Source organism: Heterocephalus glaber, unplaced genomic scaffold (genome assembly GCF_053883595.1).
Source record: "Heterocephalus glaber isolate CG9 unplaced genomic scaffold, H.glaber_assembly_v1.0 deba00001720, whole genome shotgun sequence".
Classification (NCBI taxonomy): Eukaryota; Metazoa; Chordata; class Mammalia; order Rodentia; family Bathyergidae; genus Heterocephalus; species Heterocephalus glaber.
Window position 1 is genome coordinate 220831 of NW_028258433.1, and position 24433 is coordinate 245263.

At 41.1% G+C, this 24433-nt stretch overlaps 1 pseudogene; it reads left to right on the plus strand.

The window, feature by feature from the left end:
* Nucleotides 1-6364: 6364 nt before the first annotated feature.
* Nucleotides 6365-6938, plus strand: LOC101699959 (FGFR1 oncogene partner 2 pseudogene; annotated as a pseudogene).
* Nucleotides 6939-24433: the final 17495 nt, after the last annotated feature.

Consider the following 24433-nt stretch of genomic DNA (forward strand, 5'->3'; position numbering starts at 1 on the left):
TTATTCCCTCTCTTTCATTCCTGAAATGATGTTTCATACATTTAAGCACATTATAGACAACTGACAGCTAAGAATTAGTTATGGTAAAATAGCTAGAATTAAATTACCTCTTGTTTGTGGTACATATGAAATACTTTTAGTCCCTTTAAACCTGGATTTTCTTTGAAAAGAAATTAAATTAAGAGGTCTGCCCACACCCTACTGAGGTCCCCAGTCACGTGGAAGATGCCGAATCACCCTGCTGCAGACAGGGAGGTCTGTGCATGCCCTACCGAAGTCCCCAGTTAGGTGGAATATGCCGAATCATCCTGCTGCAGACAGGCAGGTCTGTGCATGCCCTACTGAGGTCCCCAGTCACACGGAAGATGTCGAATCACCCTGCTGCAGACAGGCAGGTCTGCCCACACCCTACTGAAGTCCCAAGTCCCACTGAACACGCCAACTCAGCCCGCACCCAGGCAACAATCCACTGGACCCCACCCTACTCCTCTGTACAGCCACCTGGTTCCACACTACAAAGACGCAGAGGATACCAGATCACCAGACCACGGTACTGAGTCCCGCTGCTCCAGGCCCAGAGGTAGGGGCTTCTGAGCTGCCATCCCACTGCTCCTGGTCCAAAGGAAGGGGCTCCCTGGCCACCATCCCTCCTGCTGCTCCCAGACCACAGGAAAGGGCTTTTGAGCCACCATCCCTCCCGTTGCTCCCAGCCCACAAGAAAGGGCTTTTGAGCCACCATACCTACCGCTGCTCCCAGCCCCTGTCCCACCTCTCCCAGCTCAGAGGAGGTAATCCGTGCAGGCGCCAACAGCAACCCCCCCCCAGTTGAAATGAGAAAACACGTAAATAAGTCTCAAAACCAGACTTCCAGATCACCTACAGCAACCCCAAAGGGAAATGAGATGGAACACTCTGATACTCAACCACCTGGACCCACTGAACTGGCAACGAAAGGGGATCTGGAAAAAATGAAATCAGAAATAATTTCTCAGATAACAGGAGAAATTGTGCCCCTAGTGCAAGACATGATTAATAAATCTAGAGAGGAGCTGAGGAACATGATGGAATCCCAACATAGGAAACAAATGGAATCCATAAAAAAGATGCAAATAGATTTCCAGGACATGAAAAACTCCACTGAAAGTCTACACAGCAGAATGAGCCAATGTGAGGACAGAAGTTCAGATATAGAAGATAAGATTGCAATTAGTGACCAGGAAAAGAAAAATTGCTTCAAAATTATAAGGGAACATAAGAAATCAATCCAGCAGCTGCTAGATGATGCAAAGAAGAATAACATAAGACTGATTGGAGTCAATGAAGAAACAGGTGAGAGTGTAGATGACATAAAAAAATCTCTTCACAGAAGTGATGGCAGGAAACTTCCCAAGCAGGGGAAAAGAGCTCGACATACACATAAGTGAGGCATAAAGGACTCCAAATAGCCTTGATCAAAAAAAGATCTACACATAGGCATATAATTGTTAAGATTCCAGAAACTCAAGAGAAGAACAAAGTTCTACAAGCAGTTAGAGAAAAGAAACAAATCACATACAAAGGAAAGCCCATCAGAATCACAGCAGACTTCTCAACACAAACCATCAAGGCAAGAAGAGCTTGGAGTGACATATTCCAAGCCCTAAAGGAAAACAGCCTCCAACCCAGATTGATGTACCCTGCAAAAGTGTCTTTCAAAATTGATGGAGAAATAAGATACTTTCATGACAAAGAGCACCTTAGGAACTTCGTGAATGCCAAACCAGCACTCCAAAGAATTTTACACAATATCCTAGGAACAGACATTGAGGATCACAACCCCAGGAAGCAAAGCAGAATGAACCCATCTGGCATGACAAGAAATTAAACGTACAGGGGGAGAACCCAACAAAAAGAAAAGGTCATGGCAATGACAAGTCAATATGTTTCAGTTATAACCATCAATGTTAATGGTCTCAATTCACCAATCAAAAGAAATAGACTGGCAGAATGGGTCAAGAAGCAAAATCCAACAATATGCTGCATACAAGAAACACACTTAATTCAAAAGGAAACTCACAGACTGAAAGTTAAAGGGTGGAAAACAATACTCCATGCGATGGGAACCCAGAAAAAAGCAGGAGTAGCTATCCTCTTTGCAGATCAAGTAGATTTCAAACCAACACTGATTAAGAGAGATGAAGAAGGACACTACATTCTTGTAAAGGGAAGAATCCAAGAGGAAGAGATGACAATCATAAATATCTATGCACCGAACACTACTGTGCCCAACTATATAAAACAAATGCTAATGGACATGAAAAGTCATATATGCACTAAAACAATAGTTTTCCTCTACACAAAAACAGACTCACTGAGAGAGAAATAGGGCAAATAATTCCTTTCACAATAGCATCCAAAAAACTGAAATACCTAGGAATCAACCTAATAAAAGAAATCAAAGACCTCCTTCTCTGAAAACTATGGCACTCTGAAAAGAGAGATTGAAGATGATATCAGAAAATGGACAGACATCCCCTGCTCCTGGGTAGGAAGGATTAACATAGTGAAAATGGCCATACTTCCAAAACTGCTATATAGATTTAATGCAATTCCAACTGAGATCTCAGCAGCATACTTCATGGACCTCAAGAAAACAATCCAAAAATTCATTTGGAACAAGAAGAGACCCAGAATAGCAAAAGCAATTCTAGGTAACAGAGACATGGCCGGGGGCATCACAATCCCCAACCTGCAACTATACTACAAAGCTACTGTGATACAAACAGCATGGTACTGGCAAAGAAACAGACCTGAGGACCAGTGGAACAGATTAGAAGATGCAGAAACAACTCCAGACACACTCAGCCGTCTCATCTTCCATAAAGGAGCCAAACACCCTCACTGGAGGAAAGATAGCCTCTTTAATAAATGGTGCTGGAAAAATTGGGCTTCAACTTGCCAAAGATTAAAACTAGACCTATAGCTCTCACCATGCACTAAACTAAAATCAACATGGATTAAAGATCTAAATATTAAAATAGAAACTCTGAACCAGGTGGAACAGAGGTTAGGTAGAACCCTTGAAGACATCGGTGTAGGAAAAGATTTTATGAACAAAACCTCAGTTGCCCGTGAACTAGCACAAACAATCAACAAGTGGGATCTCTTCTTATTAAAAGGCTTCTGCACAGCAAGAGAAACCACCAGCAGTGTGAAGAGACAGCCCACAATGTGGGAAAAAATCTTCACCTGCTCTTCCTCAGACAAACATCTACTATCTCGAATCTATAAAGAACTTAAAAAGATCAGACCTCCCAAATTTAAAGACCCAACCCGAAAATGGGCATCTGAAATGAACAGACATTTCTCAGACAAAGAAGTAGAAATAGCAAATAAATACATGAAAAAATGTGCAACACCACTGGTCATTCGAGAGATGCAAATGAAAACAACGCTGAGATTCCACTTCACTCCAGAAAGAATGGCTGCTATCATGAAATCAACCAATAACAAATGCTGGTGGAGCTGAGGGGAAAGAGGAACCCTGCTCCACTGCTGGTGGGAGTGTAGACTGGTGCAAGCACTGTGGAAATCAGTATGGAGATACCTCAAACAACTAGGACTGGAAGTCCCATTTGACCCCGCTATTCCGCTGCTGGGGATCTTCCCCAAAGAATCAAAAGAATCATACCACAGTGATATATGTGCGCCCATGTTCATAGCAGCACAGTTTGTAATAGCTAAAACTGGGAAACAGCCCAAATGCCTGTCAACTGGAGACTGGATAAAGAAAATGTGGGTTTTTTATAAAATGGAGTACTACTCAGCCATAAAAAATGAGAAATTAGAGACTTTTATAGCTAAGTGGACGCACATTGAGGCGATACTCTTAAGTGAAAGAAATAGGACACACATGTATAAATACCAAATAGTTTCTCTGGTGTGAGAAACTGAAAGTGTAAATAAGGACTAAATGTATAATAGGTAATGGGAAATAGGAAGAAAAGGGGCAAAGGGGAAGGAAGTGGGAGGGCTAGGGGAAAGGATAGAAAGGAATGGGATTAATAAGAGAAAATGGAAAAATAGGAACAAAATCTTTGTAAATAGGGAGGACTGGAGGGGTTGAAGCGAGGGCTGGGCAAGGGTGAAAAATAAGAACCAAGAGAGACTATGTAAAGGTGCAAATTTCCAATGATGAATGTCATTATATTGTATACCTAAAATGTCCCAATGATTAGAATGAACAATCGATAATGCAAAATAGGAAGAAAAGGTCCAAAGGGGTAGGGGTAGTAGGAGGGGCAGGGGAAAGAAAGAAGGGAAAGGACAAATGATGAGAAATGGAAAATGGAAAAAATGGAAATAAAGTCTTTGTAAATAGGGAAGGGTGGAGGGCGTGAAGGGAGGGCTAGGAATGGGGAAAAAAGAAGAACCAAGATGCATTATGTAAAGGTACAATTCCCAATGAGAAATGTAACTGTGTTGTACACCTACAATGTACCAATAAAAGAATTTAATTTAAAAAAAAGAAATAATTTCTTAGATATCAGCAGAGATTGTGCCCATAGTACAAGTCATGATTAACTAATCTAGAGAGGACACAGATAAAAAAAATGGAAGATCTGAGGAACGTGATGGAACACCAATATAGAAAACAAATGGAGTCCATAAAACAGATGCATACCGATTTCCAGGAGATTAAAAACTTGGAAGTTTATGAAGCAGAATGAACCAATGTGAGGACAGAATTTCAGATATAGAAGATAAGATTGCAATTAGTGAATAGGAAAAGAAAAATTGCTTCAAAACGTAAGGGACCATTAGAAATCAATCCAGCATCTGCTACATGATGCAAAGAATAACATAAGACTGATCAGAGTCAGTGAAGAAACAGGAGAGAGTCCAGATGATGTAAAAAACTGTTCACAGAAATAATGGTGGAAAACTTCCCAAGTAGGGGAAAAGAATTTGACATACAGATAAGTGAGGCATATAGGATGCCAACTAGCCTGGATCAAAAAAAAAATCTACACATAGGCATATGATAGTTAGGATTCCAGAAACCTAACAGAAGAACAAAGTTCTACAAGCAGTTAAAGAAAAGAAACAAATCACACACAAGTGAAAGCTCATCAGAATCACAGCAGACTTCTCAACATAAACCCTCAAGGCAAGGAGAACTTGGAGTGACATATTCCAAACCCTAAAGGAAAACAACCTCCAACCCAGATTGATGTACCCTGCAAAACTATCTTTCAAAATTGATGGAGAAATAAGATACTTTCATGACAAAGAGCACCTTAGGAACTTCGTGAATGCCAAACCAGCACTCCAAAGAATTTTACACAATATCCTAGGAACAGACATTGAGGATCACAACCCCAGGAAGCAAAGCAGAATGAATGCATCTGGCATGACAAGAAATTAAATGTAAAGGGGGAGAACCCAAGAAAAAGAAAAAGTCATGGCAATGACAAGTCAATACGTTTCAGTTATAACCATCAATGTTAATGGTCTCAATTCACCAATCAAAAGAAATAGACTGGCAGAATGGGTCAAGAAGTAAGATCCAACAATATGCTCCATACAAGAAACACTTAATTCAAAAAGAAACACATAGACTGAAAGTTAAAGGGTGGAAAACAATACTCCATGTGACAGGAACCCAAAAAAGATCGAAAGTTGCTATGCTCTTTGCAGATCAAGTGGATTTCAAACCAACACTGATTAGGAGAGACAAAGAAGGACACCACATCCTTGTAAAGGGAACAATCCAAGAGGAAGAGGTGACAATCTTAAATATATATGCACCAAATGCTAGTGTGCCCAACTGTATAAAACAAATACTAACACACATGAAAAATCAACTAAGCGGCATCTGAGGTGGTCAGCGCAGGTGACCCCCAGGCATGTGGCTGAGCCCTGCGGGCTCCTCTGCCGCCTCTCCGCCCTCGGGGCCAGGTGCTGAGTCTGCTGGCAGAAGAGGCAGGACGAGGGCAGGGCTCCGGGTCTCTTCCACTGGGTGCACAGGTTCCCCTTGGCGGACGACTTGGGTCCGCATCGCCCGAGCTGAGGGCTGCTGAGGCACTGCCTGGAGCGGAATGAGTGGGAGAAATCCGGGGACAGAGCGGCCGTGGGTGGATTGGCAACCTCCTGAGCCCACGCCACCCCGGTGCTAGCTGCTCCCGGGAATCGGACCTCCTCTCCCATGGTCAGCGCAAGCTCCCCTCTCCAGGACCGAGCTGCAGAGTCTCATAAACAGCCTGACCCTGTGGACACACCTTCTGTGTTTGTTCTTTGCCTGCCTTACCAACCTGGGTCCTCACCACGAAGGGTGGGCGAGGACAGGCCCTCCTCAGTCTTCAGTTTGTCCTTTTGCAGCATTTGACTGGGAGAGCCATTCCGCCTTTCTTCAAACTGCCCTCCACAAGGTATTCCTTTAGAAATGAGTTGCACAATTGAGAAGGCACTTGCTGATGCTAAAGCCCTCGTTGAAAGGCTTCAAGATCATGACGATGCAGCAGAATCTCTAATTGAGCAAACCACAGCTCTCAACAAGCGAGTAGAAGCAATGAAGCAGTATCAGGAAGAAATTCAAGAACTTGAAGTTGTAAGACATCGACCACGGTCTACATTAGTTATGGGAATCCAGCAAGAGAATAGACAAATCAGAGAACTGCAACAAGAAAACAAAGAATTCCATACATCCCTGCAAGAACATCTGTCTGCCTTGGAACTTATAATGAGCAAGTATCGAGAACAAATGTTTAGATTGCTAATGGCTAGCAAAAAAGATGATCTGGGTATAATAATGAAGCTAAAAGAACAGCACTCCAAGATTGACATGGTACATCGTAACAACTCCGAAGGATTCTTCCTTGCTGCATCTCCACACATCTTTGAAGCACCTCAGCATGGACTCGAGAGGAGGCAGTTGGAAGCAAAATCAGAATGAGTTACAGGCACATGTTGACCAGATAACTGAAATGGTGGCAGTCGTGAGAAAAGCCATTGAAATTGATGAGTAGCAGGGTTGCAAGGAACAAGAAAGAGTATTTCAGCTTGAACAAGAAAACAAAGGCTTGAGAGAAATCCTTCAAATTAACTTGAGAATCATTTGTGAACCTTTGGAAGGAAGATGTATCAGAAAGTACATCTTTGTCAGCATTAGTGACCAATAGTGATCTGAGTCTGAGAAAGAGGTCAAGGAGTTCCGAGTCTGGAGGCCTTGTACATGGCTCCACACAGTCCCCAGGACTGGCTGATCAGCGAATGAATGAATGGACAGAAAATTCAATTTCAGTCAACACTTTTCTCCCCCTCTATAGTACGTACAGTGCACTAACAGGTAGCAATGAAAAAAATGAGTGTTTAATTGTTGTAAACTTTATTCCAAAACATGGAAATGTAGAAACTGAGCCACCATTAATTGGTGAACAAATGAAAGATTTTTCACAGTGACTCTTGAATACATCAAGCTTTCAGTAGTGCTATTAGCTCTCTGAATGATATAAGTATACTTATATCAATAAATGTTTGGGAATTCATAGAATTATTCCAGTTTTAAAACACGAGTTTTTACCATGGATTTATGAATAAGAGATCTGCATACTGAATTTTATTCTTCCTGTTTGGTGTCAGAATTGAATTGTTTATGCACCACGTGACTTCCTACTTAAGTGACTGCTTGTCTACTTTTCCATTAATTTAATTTTTTTAAATTAAATTCTTTTATTGGTACATTGTAGGTATACAACACAGTTACATTTCTCATTGGGAATTGTACCTTTACATAATGCATCTTGGTTCTTCTTTTTTCCCCATTCCTAGCCCTCCCTTCATGCCCTCCACCCTTCCCTGTTTACAAAGACTTTATTTCCATTTTTTCCATTTTCCATTTCTCATCATTTGTCCTTTCCCTTCTTTCTTTCCCCTGCCCCTCCTACTACCCCTACCCCTTTGGACCTTTTCTTCCTATTTTGCATTATCGATTGTTCATTCTAATCATTGGGACATTTTAGGTATACAATATAATGACATTCATCATTGGAAATTTGCACCTTTACATAGTCTCTCTTGGTTCTTATTTTTCACCCTTGCCCAGCCCTCGCTTCAACCCCTCCAGTCCTCCCTATTTACAAAGATTTTGTTCCTATTTTTCCATTTTCTCTTATTAATCCCATTCCCTTCTATCCTTTCCCCTAGCCCTCCCACTTCCTTCCCCTTTGCCCCTTTTCTTCCTATTTCCCATTACCTATTATACATTTAGTCCTTATTTACACTTTCAGTTTCTCACACCAGAGAAACTATTTGGTATTTATACATATGTGTCCTATTTCTTTCACTTAAGAGTATCGCCTCAATGTGCGTCCACTTAGCTATAAAAGTCTCTAATTTCTCGTTTTTTATGGCTGAGTAGTATTCCATTTTATAAAAAACCCACATTTTCTTTATCCAGTCTCCAGTTGACAGGCATTTGGGCTGTTTCCCAGTTTTAGCTATTACAAACTGTGCTGCTATGAACATGGGCGCACATATATCACTGTGGTATGATTCTTTTGATTCTTTGGGGAAGATCCCCAGCAGCGGAATAGCGGGGTCAAATGGGACTTCCAGTCCTAGTTGTTTGAGGTATCTCCATACTGATTTCCACAGTGCTTGCACCAGTCTACACTCCCACCAGCAGTGGAGCAGGGTTCCTCTTTCCCCTCAGCTCCACCAGCATTTGTTATTGGTTGATTTCATGATAGCAGCCATTCTTTCTGGAGTGAAGTGGAATCTCAGCGTTGTTTTCATTTGCATCTCTCGAATGACCAGTGGTGTTGCACATTTTTTCATGTATTTATTTGCTATTTCTACTTCTTTGTCTGAGAAATGTCTGTTCATTTCAGATGCCCATTTTCGGGTTGGGTCTTTAAATTTGGGAGGTCTGATCTTTTTAAGTTCTTTATAGATTCGAGATAGTAGACGTTTGTCTGAGGAAGAGCAGGTGAAGATTTTTTCCCACATTGTGGGCTGTCTCTTCACACTGCTGGTGGTTTCTCTTGCTGTGCAGAAGCCTTTTAATAAGAAGAGATCCCACTTGTTGATTGTTTGTGCTAGTTCACGGGCAACTGAGGTTTTGTTCATAAAATCTTTTCCTACACCGATGTCTTCAAGGGTTCTACCTAACCTCTGTTCCACCTGGTTCAGAGTTTCTATTTTAATATTTAGATCTTTAATCCATGTTGATTTTAGTTTAGTGCATGGTGAGAGCTATAGGTCTAGTTTTAATCTTTGGCAAGTTGAAGCCCAATTTTTCCAGCACCATTTATTAAAGAGGCTATCTTTCCTCCAGTGAGGGTGTTTGGCTCCTTTTTCAAAGATGAGATGACTGAGTGTGTCTGGCATTGTTTCTGCATCTTCTAATCTGTTCCACTGGTCCTCAAGTCTGTTTCTTTGCCAGTACCATGCTGTTTTTATCACAGTAGCTTTGTAGTATAGTTGCAGGCTCGGGATTGTGATACCCCCTGCCATGTCTCTGTTACTTAGAATTGCTTTTGCTATTCTGGGTCTCTTCTTGTTCCAAATGAATTTTTGGATTGTTTTCTCGAGGTCTGTGAAGTATGCTGCTGGGATCTCAATTGGAATTGCATTAAATCTATATAGCAGTTTTGGAAGTATGGCCATTTTCACTATGTTAATCCTTCCTACCCAGGAGCAGGGGATGTCTGTCCATTTTCTGATATCATCTTCAATCTCTCTTTTCAGAGTGCCATAGTTTTCAGAGAAGGAGGTCTTTGATTTCTTTCATTAGGTTGATTCCTAGGTATTTCAGTTTTTTGGATGCTATTGTGAAAGGAATTATTTGCCCTATTTCTCTCTCAGTGAGTCTGTCACTGGTGTAGAGGAAAGCTATTGATTTTTGTGTGTTGACCTTGTAACCAGCTACTTGACTGAATTTGGTTATTAAGTCTAGAAGACTTTTGGTGGAGCTCTTGGGGTCTTCTATATAGAGTATCATGTCATCTGCAGATAATGACAATTTGACTTCTTCATTTCCTATCTTTATTCCTTTTATTTCTTTCTCTTGTCTAATTGCTGTGGCTAATGTTTCCAGAACTATACTGAACAAGAGTGGTGACAGTGGACATCCTTGTCTTGTTCCTGATTTTAGTGTGAAGGATTTCAGTTTTTGACCATTTAGTATGACATTGGCTATTGGTTTTTCATAGATGGCTTCTATCAGTTTGAGGTAGAGACCATCTATTCCAATTTTTTGTAGGGTTTTTATCATAAATGCATGCTGGATTTTGTCAAATGCTTTTTTCTGTGTCTATAGAGATAATCATATGGTTTTTGTCCTTGTCTCTATTGATATAGTGTATTACATTGATTGATTTTCATATATTGAACCATCCCTGCATCCCTGGAATGAATCCCACTTGATCAGGGTGTATGATCTTCTTGATGATCTGCTTCATTCTGTTTGCCACTATCTTATTAAGGATTTTTGCATCTATGTTCATTAGTGAGATTGGCCTGTAGTTCTCTTTTTTGGTTGGGTCTTTCTCTGCTTTGGGGATCAAGGTGATGCTTGCTTCCAGGAATGAATTTGGGAGTATTGCTTCCCTTTCAATTTCATTGAAGAGTTTAAACAGCAGTGGCAGCAGTTCCTCTCTAAATGTCTTGTAGAATTCAGCAGTGAAGCCATCAGGTCCTGGGCTTTTCTTAGTTGATAAGTTTTTAATTACGTTTTTGATTTCATTGGCTGATATTGGGTTGTTCAGAATTTTTAGGTCTTCTTTGTTCAACTTTGGTAATTCATATGTATCTAGGAATCTGTCCATTTCTTCTGTGTTGTCCATCTTATTGGTGCATAGGTTCTGGAAGTAGGTATTGATGATCCTCTGGATTTCTGCTGGGTCTGTTGTAATTTCACCCTTTTCATTCCTAATTGCATGGATTTGGGCCTTTTCCTTCCTTTTTCTGATAAGGTTGGCTAAGGGTTTGTCAATTTTGTTGATTCTTTTGAAGAACCAACTCTTGGCTTCATTGAGTTTTTGTATCGTTCTCTTAGTCTCCATTGCATTGATTTCTCCTCTGATCTTTACAATTTCCTCCCTTGTATGAGCTCTGGGGTTGTCCTGTTCTTCTTTTTCTAGAAGCTTGAGGTTCAGCATCAGGTTGTTTAATTGGACTTGTTCTGTTTTCCTAATATGCGTATTCACTGCTATGAATTTCCCTCATAAGACTGCTTTCATTGTGTCCCATAGATTCCAATATGTTGTATTGTCATTGTCATTTAATTGAAGGAACTGTCTGATTTCTTCTTGAATTTCCTCTGTGACCCATTGGTTATTCAGAAGTGTGTTGTTCAGTTTCCACGTGTTTATGAAATTTTTTGAGTTTCTTTTGCTATGGATCTCCAATTTCATCGCACTATGGTCTGATAATAGACAGGGGATAACTTCAATTCCTTTGCACTTACTTAAACATGTTCTATGTGTGAGTATGTGGTCTATTTTTGAGAATGACCCATGTGCAGCTGAGAAGAATGTGTATTCTGATTTTGCGGGGTGGAAGACTCTATAAACATCTGTTAAGTTCATTTGTTCAAGAGTTTGATTGAGTTCTAGTATTTCATTACTTATTCTTTGTCTAGTTGATCTATCTATTTGTGACAGTGGGGTGTTGAGGTCCCCCACTACAATTGTTTTAGTGCATATCTGACTTTTCATGTCCGTTAGTATTTGTTTTAAATAGTTGGGGGCACTAGTGTTTGGTGCATGGATATTTATGATTGTCATCTCTTCCTCTTGGATTCTTCCCTTTACAAGAATGTAGTGTCCTTCTTCAACTCTCTTAATCAGTGTTGGTTTGAAATCTACTTGATCTGCAAAGAGCATGGCTACTTCTGCTTTTTTTCGGGCTCCCATCGCATGGAGTATTGTTTTCCACCCTTTAACTTTCAGTCTGTGAGTTTCCTTTTGAATTAAGTGTGTTTCTTGTATGCAGCATATTGTTGGATTTTGCTTCTTGACCCATTCTGCCAGTCTATTTCTTTTGATTGGTGAATTGAGACCATTAACATTGATGGTTATAACTGAAACGTATTGACTTGTCATTGCCATGACCTTTTCTTTTTGTTGGGTTCTCCCCCTTTGCATTTAATTTCTTGTCATGCCAGATGGGTTCAGTCTGCTTTGCTTCCTGGGGTTGTGATCCTCAATGTCTGTTCCTAGGATATTGTGTAAAATTCTTTGGAGTGCTGGTTTGGTATTCACGAAGTTCCTAAGGTGCTCTTTGTCATGAAAGTATCTTATTTCTCCATCAATTTTGAAAGACACTTTTGCAGGGTACATCAATCTGGGTTGGAGGCTGTTTTCCTTTAGGGCTTGGAATATGTCACTCCAAGCTCTTCTTGCCTTGATGGTTTGTGTTGAGAAGTCTGCTGTGATTCTGATGGGCTTTCCTTTGTATGTGATTTGTTTCTTTTCTCTAACTGCTTGTAGAACTTTGTTCTTCTCTTGAGTTTCTGGAATCTTAACAATTATAAGCCTATGTGTAGATCTTTTTTTGATCAAGGCTATTTGGAGTCCTTTATGCCTCACTTATCTGTATGTTGAGCTCTTTTTCCCTGCTTGGGGAGTTTTCTGCCATCACTTCTGTGAAGAGATTTTTTTATGTCATCTACACTCTCACCTGTTTCTTCATTGACTCCAATCAGTCTTATGTTATTCTTCTTTGCATCATCTAGCAGCTGCTGGATTGATTTCTCATGTCCCCTTATAATTTTGAAGCAATTTTTCTTTTCCTGGTCACTAATTGCAATCTTATCTTCTATATCTGAACTTTTGTCCTCACATTGGCTCATTCTGCTGTGTAGACTTTCAGTGGAGATTTCATGTCCTGGAAATCTATTTGCATCTTTGTTATGGATTCCATTTGTTTCCTATGTTAGGATTCCATCATGTTCCTCAGCTCCTCTCTAGATTTATTAATCATGTCTTGCACTAGGGGCACAATTTCTCCTGTTATCTGAGAAATTATTTCTGATTTCATTTTTTCCAGATCCCCTTTCGTTGCCAGTTCAGTGGGTCCAGGTGGTTGAGTATCAGAGTGTTCCATCTCATTTCCCTTTGGGGTTGCTGTAGGTGATCTGGAAGTCTGGTTTTGAGACTTATTTACGTGTTTTCTCATTTCAACTGGGGGGGGGGGTTGCTGTTGGTGCCTGCACGGATTACCTCCTCTGAGCTGGGAGAGGTGGGACAGGGGCTGGGAGCAGCGGTAGGTATGGTGGCCGGGAAGCCCCTTCCTTTGGACCAGGAGCAGTGGGATGGCACCTCAGAAGCCCCTACCTCTGGGCCGGGAGTGGTGGGAGGGATGGTGGCCCGGAAGCCCCTTCCTCTGGGCCAGGAGTGGTGCGACAGAAGGTGGCCCAAAAGCCCTTTCCTCTGGGCTGGGAGCAGTGGGAGGGATGGTGACCAGGAAGCCCCTTCCTCTGGACCAGGAGCACTGGGATGGCGGCTCAGAAGCCCCTACCTCTGGGCCGGGAGCAGCGGGACTCAGTACCATGGTCTGGTGATCTGGTGTCCTCTGCGTCTTTGTAGTGTGGAACCAGGTGGCTGTACAGAGGAGCAGGGGGCGGGGTCCAGTGGATTGTTGCCAGGGTTCGAGCTGGTTCCCTGCGACTCGGGACCTCGGTAGGGTGTGTGCAGACCTGCCTGTCTGCAGCAGGGTGATTCGGCATCCTCCGCATGACTCGGGCTAAGAAATTATTTCTGATTTCATTTTTTCCAGGTTCTCTTTTGTTGCCAGTTCAGGGAGTCCAGGTGGTTGAGTATCATTGTTCCATCTCCTTGCCCTTTGGGGTTGCTTTAGGTGATCTGGAAGTCTGTGATTTGTTTATGTGTCTTTTCATTTCATTGAGGAGGGTGCTGCTGGCACCCAAGCGGCTCACCTCCTCTGTGCTGTGGGCAGTCAAACAGTGGCCCGGAAGCTCCTCCTCAGTGCAGGGGGCAGCTCTGCACCTCTGCACTGGGGGCAGTGGTATGGTGGCCTGGCATATCTTATTAATTTAAAAACTTAAGGGCTGGGGATGTAGCTCAGTGGCACTGCACCTACCTGGCAAGCACAAGGTCTTATGTTTGATCCTGTGTACCGGGAAAAAAAATTGACTACATGTTGAAAACCGTAATCATACGTTGGATACAGTGAGCAAAGACATATTATTAAAATTAGTTTCATATGTTCTTTTTTGCTTTCTTAAAATATGGTTCCTAGAAAACTTAAAATTACACATTGGGTTCATATTTCAGGCTCATTATGTTTCTATTGGATGGAGCTGCTCCAGACCCTTCCTAGTTAGTGGGAGAACCCTGAATCACTGTCAAAATTCTGAACCAAAGTCTGTCCCCAAGAAGCAGGGGAGCTAAAGCTCCAGACCACAAAGCTCCTTTATAAATCCCACCTGCACTACCTCTACTCAGTGCCCATGTGTCCACATTATACCATGCCTGGCCAGAGTCCTCCTATTTTCTTATCAAAACATGTGGTCAAGGGATAGTCTAAAATCATTCACATTGCTTGTAAAATTTACTGGTAGCTTAACTATTGTATATAATTTCTATTGTAAAATAAAAGATTTTTTAAAATTGAAAACCCAAAGGAGAAAATCAGAGGCAGGTAAAAGGAGTTTTTGTTGTTATCCTCAACCTGAAGCATGCTCCTAGGTGGTGGTTGAGAGGCAGAAACGTCTGGAAGAAGACTGGACAGAAGTGGCCACATCAAGAATAAACTGCACCCCATCTGCATGTCCTGATTATGCACTCAGTTGCTTAGAATTAGCAAACCCAGAGCCTTTCACTATGGCCTTATTGGAATCTTCCCTAAAATATTTACCACAGTTCTGTATACTACCTGGATCACTGCTGCAAGCTGCAAAAGAATATTACAAGCCAGTAATGTGCAGAGAAAGGGATGGTTTAAAGAACTTTTGGTCCATACACAGTAGCTTGTTATCTTTCTCCAAAGCAACCCATTCTTATTATCATGTAGGAAAGAATTGGGTTCCAAATTTGTTCTTATGCCCATGTCATCACTGCTGGGCCCCTACTCAATGATGAGAATAAATTTATTCATATGTGACTTTTCTCTGAAAATGCTATTCAGCTCCATGGTGGAAAAAGTGTCTACACACATTTCATGGCATGTACTATTCTTTTTGTATGTAGATGAAACTACTCAGCTACCATCACTAGGGCATATGTATTGAGCCAATTGTCTAATTTCTGTACTCTTCTCCCTTCTTTGTGATCACACATCCATTTAGAGAAAACTTGGGCTTTAAACAAGGGTGGGACATCACAACATCTGTCACACATGCTGAGGAGACCACAAGAATCAGAAATCCACACAGTCATGGATTTGCATATTGGTTGCTGATCTGGAGTTAGATTTTATGTGAGCTACTTAGCCTCTCTGAGCCTCATGTAGAAAATGAGGACAAAGCTGTGGTTCTCACTGGGTTTGGGTGCAAATCTCTAAGATTCTATGTTTAAAGCAGAGTGCATGATGTGATAAAGGGTCTTAAAAAATGCTGGTCTTTCTCAGCTTCCTTTCCCTTCTATTAACATGCACTGTGGGAGCTAAAGGCAGTGCTTTAGTTCTGTTCTTTCATGGGTCCACAGGCCAGAACCCAAATGAACACAGAACAGTACTATTAGTGGCTGTAATCAAAGATCAAATAATCCCTTCTAAAAGTCTACAGTGTAAAGAAGATGGAACTCACTGATTCAGATTAACAGCCAAGACTGGGCAAACCAGCCTGGGATAAACAACAAGTGTGTTAATTAGTGAAAGGGAATCAATAAAAGAATGGTGCAAGAGTTTTTGGTGTGGCTGTTTGATGAATGGCCTGTCCATGGCAAGTCGCAACAGGATGGGTTTGGGGGTGGGTTGGAGGTGGAGGGAATCACCCTCCTGGCCTGGCTTATTGGGAAAGGCCCTGTGAGAGAATGTGATTTTAGAATTATTTGACTATGAGTAGGAGGGGGTTTTGAGCTAGGAGGGAAGGGGGTGTTGTGGGGACAGGGTGTGTCCTGAGAGTTCAATGGAGAGACAAACAAGGAGGAGACACAGTTCCCCATACGACTGTATTTCACATCAGTAGTGAGGGTTCAAATCATGGATGGTATCAGAAGGGGAAACTTCTGGAAGGGTGGCAAAGGGACCCTTTCAGACATGCACAAATGTGTTTCCACTAATGTGAGCATTGGTTCAGTGGAGGGAGTTTGGAGCATTTCCAAAGGTAACTGGCCATTGAGACTCCCATAAGGAAAAGTCAAAGGCATTGAGCTAGCAAAGCGGACAGCAGTTATCTACTATCTGGGAGAGACCCAGAGCCTGTTGGTTTCCTATGAGTGGCTCTGGCAACAAATATGATGCTTTCCCACCCCCATTAATGTCAGTATAAAAAAAAAGGATTTCAGTTGCAGCTGAGGAGTAAAGACAAGGAAAAATCAGTGATTCCTATGACCATGAGACGAAAGAACAGTTGGACTAGAGAACTGAGAAATTTAATTCCTGTGAGTTCTTTCTGGAAAGGAGAAATTCCTCTCTGTCTTTAAGATGCTCTTGTCCAAATCCTTCAGTTTATGACAGCCAATAAATGAACATTTGGAAGGTTCAAATTTGTAAACCAAACTATAACGTTAGCATACCCAATGCCCAATGATTTGGTGTTACATACCTTTCAGGTCCCCTGGAGCTTAAATTTCAGGAAACCAGCTCCCTCCCCCTGGAATTTTATGTCCTACTGCATTTGCCATCCACTCTGCAGTGTTTCTCGACCTTCCACTGGCCCTTCTGCTCAGACTGGCCTTTGCCTTTCTTTAAACCAGAAACTTCCTCCCTGGGGGGACCGGACACCTAACAAGCTGAATGTGAGCTGCTAAGAAAATGTTCCCCTCTAAGAGAGGGGATTCCAGTGGAGCATTGTTGCAGCAGCTAGGAGCCATCAAATATGTACATACAATTATCTATCTATCTATATCTATCTATCTATCATCAATTTATGGTACTACTGATTGAAACCAAGGTCTGTGTACTGAGCTGTATCTCCAAGGATTTAAATTCCCAGGGTCTCCCTGATTCACTATGTTACTCAGGTTGGGCTCAAACTTTCTAAGATTCTATTTCAACCTCCCAGAGTGCTGAGGTTATAGGCATGTGCCACCGTGACGCACAAGTAGCAATTCTTAAATACATGGTATAGATGGTATGGCAGACACTTCTGGGTGTTCCCTAAATTTTTAAATTAATTTTTAAACTGATACATAAAACATAAAATTACAATTCATGTGGTACTGTGTCATACATGTATGCATTGTGTAATGTTTAAATCAGGGTAAACATATCTTGTTCTTGAAACATTGACCATTTCTTTATGGTGAAACCATTCAAAACTCTTTCTTCTAGATTTTTTTAAATACACAGTACATGAACATTATCTATAATCACCCTACTGCACAATAACATGCAAAACTTGCCCCTCTCTAATTGTAAGTTAGTACCCATTGATCAACTTTTCCGCAGCCCTTCCTCCCTCATTCTCTCTCTGAAAACCACCACTTTACTCTCAACTTCTAGAAGATCAACTTTTTTAGTTTTCATATATGAGTGAGATCATTTGGTACTTGTTTTTTTATGCATGGCTTATTTTACTTAACGTAATGATCTTTAGTTCCATCATGTTGTCTCCAATCACAAAATTTCATTCTTTTTAATGACTAGTATTTCATTGGTTGTATGTACATTTTCTTTATCCATTCATCTATTGACAGATACTTAGATCGATTTCATTCCTTGGCCATGATGAATAGTGCTGCAATAACTTTGCCTCCTGGGAAATAGTGAATTTTTCTTGTAACCAGTCTGGGCTGTGTGATTGAGTTTATAAGGAGGGAAAGTGGGAAAGAGGGGTGGGTACCACTTCTAGACCAGGCCCTTGACAGGATCCTCTATGATTTCTCTCTTCCATCTCTTGACTGCTGGCCAGATCCAGAGGATTCCAATGGTGGCCTATGAATCCCTAGGGGACAGCACAGGCCAGACTGGAAGGAGCCTTAGTCTTGAGTGACTGCTTGTAATGTGCTCTCTAGCAACTCACTCTGAGCTATGATGGGAGTGAAGTAAACTTCGATTGAATTAAGTCACTGAGATGCATGTACTTGACTATCCTAACCAGTGTACATGGAGATTAGCGAATGGCTTCTGTCTGGGTATAGATGTGTCCGGTATGAGATGGGTGCCCTATGGGAGGGCCAGGCCATGCAGCTGGAGCTGTGGGACCAGAAATGCTGAAAAACAACAAATCGATATTTCTAGAAATTGGGGGTGACAACAGCTGAAAATCTGAGATAATATATAAAGATCTGTTCCATGCTAAGGCAATTCAATATGGACAGAATATTCTTTTAAACAGATGGTGCTAGGATGACTCGATATTCACGTGGAAAAGAATGAAACTGGGCCTGTTCTGTACACTGCACACAAAGGTTAACTCAAAGGTCACCAACCTAGATTTAAGAGTTAAAACTATAGTACTCTTAGAAGAAAACATAGAAGCAAGTCTTTGTAGACTTGGGTTAGGTAAAGCCTTCTTATATATGATATCAAAAGCACAACAATGAAAGAAAAAATAGATAAATTGGATTTCATCAAAATTAAAATGTTTGCGATTCAAACTACAGAATGACATTATACCCCAGTATACATTTGGGTTGCAAATGAGAGTCCTAATTTTATGGTCCAGCAGGCATTTTGCAGAATACCTGTCCTCAGAGATCATTAAGCTAGAGACCCATAGCACTCCAAGGCCTGTGGAATCATAAGAAAGCCTCTTTCTAAAAAACTTAGGATCCTTTGCAGTGATGTGCTAGTAACTTCAATATCTATCTGGTGATAAGGGGATAAAAGGCGTGGTGTGCAGCATTTACCAATTTTCCTGGTGTAAACTCTCCCACCATGGTCAATTTCAAGCTACCAACATAAGGCCACTGAGCATAGTGTTGGGGAAGACACAGGTAGTAGACTATCATCTACAGTATTTTTGCAACATAGATATAATAGGTCTAAATAACCTTGAAAACAGTAAAATGTATAATTATAAAGTTTTAAGTTTTGAGCATTTAATACCTTTATTTTTAGTGATTTTGTTCATTGATGTATGTATAATTAATTTTTAATGATGGATATATTTAAAGGCAATGTGCAAATTTTCTCAAAATGTAACAATTAGAGTTCATGAGCAGATATATGGTGGCTGCAGGAACACTAGTCCTTATTTTGGTCTGTGGCTAGTGAGGGGAAAAGAGGCAATAAATGTCCAACATTTCTTTCTCCTCTTACCACCCTCTGCCTCCTCAGTACAAAATCAGGCACTTCCTAGAAAACTTTAAATGTATTGGGAATTTTATTTTTCTTCCTATCTAAAAGATGTTCTGGTTTTTTGAGTCTCTTCATCATATTTATCTGCATCCGCTAATATTCTGCCCCATCCCATGTCCTTGTCCAAGGAAAAATAACACAGGAACAGAAAGAGAGCAGACTGGGGTGGCAGCTGGTGCAACAAACTCCTCTACACTCTTCAGAGAGGTCATATTCAAGTCCTTCAGCTCATCGTGAATGAATTTTGAAGGCATAAGAAATGTGGCTTGGATCTATGAGCTTCACCCTAAGGTCCAATAGAAAAGGAAAGACTGGTATTCCCACGGTAAAGGTCTATTGACACTTTCAGGCTGCTACCCTCTAATTTGAGGTAATGTGTTTACAACAGAATCCAGGATTGTTCAGTTTAATCTCTTTTGTTTGTTTGTCAAAACAAATAGAACCTTTAAACCTAGAGCGTAGGTTCATCATAGGTCTGCTCCCCAGGCCAGGGTGCTGATGGCTGTCCTTTTCCCTTCTGCTCCTGGTGGACTGTTGCTCATCCCAGACCTCCTGGACAGGATGAAGTGGTCCTTCCTCTGTGTTATCATGGGTCTTTGCTTATTTTTATTATTCACACAATCTGCAAATATTTATTAGGAACTCAGTAGTGCTAAGTAACTGAGTATATAGTAATAAAATGACCAAGCCAGTCACTGTCCTCAAGAACCTTAGGATTCCACTGGAGAAATTGTCACCTTGTATTTTGGCTCCTCAAGTACCCTCCTATGTTGGCTACAGGATGGTACCTACTACACACCAAGAAAGGCTTCCATAACACTGTAGATTCTCAAGACAGTTTGTTGAATGAATGAAACATGTTTATAGAGGCAGGCTATTCCACAGGCCCAGGTCTCTGAAAGCTCCAGTTGAAAGATTTGCCCTAAAAGCATCTGAAACTCTTTAACCTCTCAAAATCGGGACACAAGTATGCCAACTGCAGTCCTGGCCATGACGGAGTAACTGATGGATCCTTAAGCCACATATCCTTATGGGTGACTGTTACATCCCAAAATTGACTGCGCTGCTTCCAGACAAAATTATCAGGGTTGACTTCATAGGCACAAGTCAATGAATGAATACACGAATCAGTACTTTAAGATCAGTGTACATTTCTGGATCAAAGATACCCTGAAGATAAAACAAAATGATTGTTCTGGAGACATTACACAATTTCTGGAGATTTCAATTTGTGATTGCTTGTGAGGGTGGCTATTTTCCACTAGCCATTGCAGAAGAATGTAAAACTTTTTTTAAAAGTCTAGTGGAGAGAAATGGGAACCAAGAAACAGAGAAGAATTTTCCAAATCCTTTCAACCATGTCCATAGAGTCTCTGCATCACTGTAAATACAAGACTTAAAACAAAGACCCCTGAAGAGGTGCATAAACACTTGGTGCATACATGCATATGCATACATGTCACATCATCAAAGACTTGAAGGAGCACTGAGGTCTTTTGTTTTTTTACAAATGAACTATTGAAAAGAGAAAAATATTTCATAAGCTGTACTGAAAAGCAATTTTCCAGGGATTATTAGAATAAACTCCCTGAACTTTTGTTAATTATGTGCATTCTCTTATAACATCTAAAATGATCTCATTGATGTCTGATTTTACACAAATTAAATGAGGCCTCTCTATTTTAAAACATTGTTTATCTGATGTGGTGAATGTTTTCTTTCATCTATGGAGAAATGTTCTGGGAAAATCAAATGTTTATGTCCTTTTCCAAATAGCTGTAAGTCTGACAGGAAAAACAATTAGAAAACATAAGAATCCATCCACATGAATGCATTGCACAATTCCATAGACCTGCACAGTCTTCAGTAACTGTAACAACTTCACCTGTAGAAGCAAGTGCACTCTTCATGGCCACTTAATGAAGGGGCTTTAAATCCCACAGCCTGGGGTCCGTAGGATCATGGAATGGGCAAGAAGGAATCTTACAAGACTCATGTTATAGGTGAGAAAACTGAGGTCTGACAAACCTGTGATGCTAACATAGAGTGTATCGACACCTGCAACTCATCAGGTAGTTCGCATTTGCAGATCTGCTGTCCACCTTTCTCCAACTCTTTGTGCTGGGAGGCTGCCTTATGTGGGCTACATCAGTAGTTCTCAGCATGTGCTCCCCAGATCACCTGGGAACCCTAACGCCTCACTTTAACACATAGGAGCAGAAACTTTGGAGTGGGGTCCAGCAATCTGTGTTTCATAGAGACTTCCAGCAGATACTGAGGTGTGCTTAAGTTAATGAGCCACTGGGTGACACGGAACACACTGCTGCACTATGGCTCATGGGGAATCCTGACAGAGATCAAGGTGATTTTCCCCACATTCCCTCCCTACAGGGTTGTCTAGTTCTGGCTGCATCAGTGCATCAATGCTCAATGAACCATTGTTCAAGGGACTGCTGAGCCATGGAACTTGCTCCTTCTGGGCTAGGAACCTCTCCCTTCCCTCCCCTGTAGGTCTAGGGATGGTGATAAACTCTTGTTATCCCAGAACACTGTTCTTATTCTTATGCTTCCCTTCTGACTCACTCACATCTTTGTAGAAGGTCCCTTTCATCAGCCTTCTCCTACCTATTCTACTTCAGATGTGTCCTCTGGAAGCTTACCTGATAAACATCCAAATAGAAAGTCACTTGCTTGGATAAAGAGGACAGCAGAGCACTAAGGGACTTTCTCAATGCGATAATGATCGGTCTGCTTCTCTTCCACCCCAAAAGGACCAGTGACCCTGGGGATTTCCCCACATACCATATATATTATATAGCTAAAATTTACTGACACCAAATATGACTATGATGTTTGTTGTATACTTTTTGATAAAATGTTATTTCTCCCCACTGATAGCCTATCTTGAATTTCTTTCTTTCTTCCCCTCCCTTCTCATAGGCATAGACCAATGATGGTGAACGTTTAGAGACCAGGTGCCCAAACTGCAAACCGAAGCCCCCTTGTTTATCACGAAGTGCCAACACTGCAATTAAACCTGAATACTGAGGTTTTAGTTTAAAAAACACAACTCATACATCAGCACATTTTGTCTTAAAAGAAAAACACAATAACAGAGTTTTTAACGCCACAAATATCTTTTTATTAAAAGGTAAGAGTTTGTATTTGCATGCTTTTGCACAATTAATGTGATCTTTGTGGTTGTATACATGCTGATAATTTGTTAAACCTTGCCTGAGGTGACTTGGGTGTTGACAGAGAGGGCTCTATGTGCCCAGTGTGGCACACATGCCATAGGTTCATAACCACTGCCATAGACAATATGGCAAAAGATTTGGCTTGCCCTGGCTCACAGTCAAGACCCTTTCAAAGGCCCTTGATTTTCCTTTATATCCTAAGCGTTCTCTCCCCCCCCCCCACCTCATAGGGTCACACTATGTAGCCCAGGCTAGCCTGGAACTCATGAGCCTCTTGCCTCAACCATTCAAGTGCTGGGATTATAGGCAAGCACCACTACACTTGGCCTTCTTTTTCTTTTCTTCTTTTTTTTTTTAAACTTGAAGAGGGTTTTTAAAATTTTTATTTTCATTAGAATATGTTTGCAGTACATAATGATTGCATTTATCATAGGGAGTTGGTACATGTACATAAGATATCTTAATTCTTTATATGTCCTCTTCTTCTTCTCTCCATTCCCTTCCCTCCATCTCTTAACACCTGGCTTTCTCTTCTGTCGAATCAACCCTGTGTCTTTTTTCTTTTCATTACTGTGTTAAAATACATATACTCTAAAATTTCCTTTTCTTACCTCCTTTCATCCTTCCCTCCCTCCTCTGTCCTTTCCCCTTCCTTCCTTCCTTCCTTCCTTCCTTCCTTCCTTCCTCCCCTTGCTAGGGATCTAACATAGGCCCTCAAAGGGAGTAGGCAAGTACTTCATGAGGAGCCACACCCCACTGCCATCTTAACTATTTTCAAGTACATTCACATTCCTGTGCTGTCCTCACTGACATCATCCATCCACAGAACTCCTTTTATCTTGAAAAAGTGAAACTGTATTCACTAGCTATTGTGAATAATCCTATCGTGTGCTGCTTCTAGTTCATTTTGGATATATAACCAAAAGTGGATTTGCTGATCAAATGATAGTTCTGTTTTTAATTTGTTGAGGAGCCACCATCCAGTTTTCCATAGTGGTAGCGCCATTTAACCTTCCCACCAGCACTGCACAAGGGTTCCATTTTGTGCACATCCTTACCAACACTTGATAATCTTTTTAGTCATCCTAATGGATGTAAAATGATACCTCATTGTGATTCCATTTTCTATAATGCTATTTTCTCCACCTAGAATGCCCTCCCTATACGCCTATTAAGAATATTGGCAGTTGAAATTAATCTTGCTGTTATTATACTAATACTTTGTGCTTTTCTTTTAGTATAAAATACAGTAATACCTGTTTGATTTGTAAACAGAAGTGTTTTGCAAAATTTTGCTTCTGTTTGCAAACTCTGCATCAGGTGACAAACAAGACCATAGGCACCTTCCCCAGAGTCACGAAATGTATTAAGTTTGTGAACTTAGGTAACACTGTACTTTGCATTAGCCCTTTCTCTTATGCTCTTGATTTTATAAATCAGCCAAACTTTTCAATTTAGGTGCAAACTCTTCTAGAATGAATGTTTTGAATTGTTCATTTTTATAAGTCCCAGTATGTTTAACCCAAGACATAGGATGGCATAGACTCCAAAATCCTGACCTGAAATGCTAGAGGTTGTCTAGTTAGTGGCAGAACAAAAACCAGACCCAAGCTTTGTAACTCTCAGCTCAACACTCTTCCTGCTGCCAAGGGGCAATAGAACAAGAGAGAGAGCGAGAGAGAGAGAGAGAGAGAGAGAGAGAGAGAGAGAGAGAGAGAGAGAGAGAGAGAGAGAGATTGATTTGGAAATGAGATGTATCTTCCAGACATTAACAACTGCTTGTCAATTTCTTCCTTAACACACACACACACACACACACACACACA